Below are 1,266 nucleotides of genomic sequence, written 5' to 3' on the forward strand. Positions count from 1 at the left end.
ACACCCTCTTCTCTCCCGCTATGGCCAGTCCTGCGCCCCCCTCCAGAGAGGGGCTGAGGGACTTTTGTTTCTTTCCTGACTCTGGGGTGACAGGGACAGGTGAGGTAGATTCTTTGGTGTATCTGGAGTTAGTGGCATCTCGGAGGGAGCCAACTTGGAGGGCCCTAGGCCAAGGCCAGCTGTTCCACAGTCATCTGAGGAGGAAGGAGGTCAGGCCCTTGGACCAAGGCCTCAAACACTCCAGTTTCCCCCACTCATTCCCCATCACTGAATCCCCCTCACCTGGGTGGTGAGTTCAGTCTTCTCCCCCGGCTTCCCTCCACTCTGAGTCTGGCCTTGACGGCCCCCAGCTCTGTCCGAGGCAGTCCGAGGCACTGCCCAGCATTCCTGGGACTCCTGTTTGCAGAGGAGGCTGCCCGGGTAGGAAGGGTCAGCAGCGTGGTCTGTCTGGTGCCTCCCTCTGCCTCGCATGGCTCCCAACCCCTCCTCCTGCTCCATGCTCCCCAGAGATGGAGAGGGTGGACCCCTCTTCATGCTGCTGGATGGCAGGGAACTGGCTCCAGCTCATTTCTGCTGCCCTTGTTCTTTGCCTTGGGAGCCCCAGTTCTCTCTTCCCGGCTCATGGCAGGCCTTCTGCCCCTGGTACCACACAGCTCTGAAAAGAATTGGCTTCCCCTCTTCTGCCTGAGTCTCCTCATTGGTAAAATTGATTGGTTGTAGATTGGGGCTCTTTTGCTCTCTTTGGCCTTGTGCCACAGTGATGCAGACTGTCTCCCTGGCAGATTTCCCACATTAGCCCTTACCTGGCCCTTACCTATGTCTCCAGCCCAGGAAGAGGCAGAGGAGGCAAACGATGAGGGCAGCCAGGCCCACGTGGATACCCACCACAACCCCAGGCAGTGAGCTGCTCTCACCCTGGCTGCAAGAGCACCCAGTCTTGGACTCTGTGGACACTGTGCCATCTGTCAGAGAGAGGACCAGGGTTGGAGGTGAAGCCCAGCCCTCCTCCTCCCTGAAGACTGGCAGCCATGGGTCCTATCAGAGGGGCCTGCTGTGACCCCAGCCCTACTACCCTCCTACCAGACCCCACTTACCAGGAGTGGCCAGGGGCACATCACGCAATGAGACAAAGCGGGCACTGCTATTTCCATCCCCATTGCCATGGAACGCCTGCAGCTTGATCTCATAGAGGGCAGCCGGTTCTGCAGGGAGCAGGGGAATGTGAAGGGGACGGGCATTTCTGGGCCAGGAAGCTCAGTACCTGGG

Source organism: Nomascus leucogenys, chromosome 12 (genome assembly GCF_006542625.1).
Source record: "Nomascus leucogenys isolate Asia chromosome 12, Asia_NLE_v1, whole genome shotgun sequence".
Taxonomy (NCBI): domain Eukaryota; kingdom Metazoa; phylum Chordata; class Mammalia; order Primates; family Hylobatidae; genus Nomascus; species Nomascus leucogenys.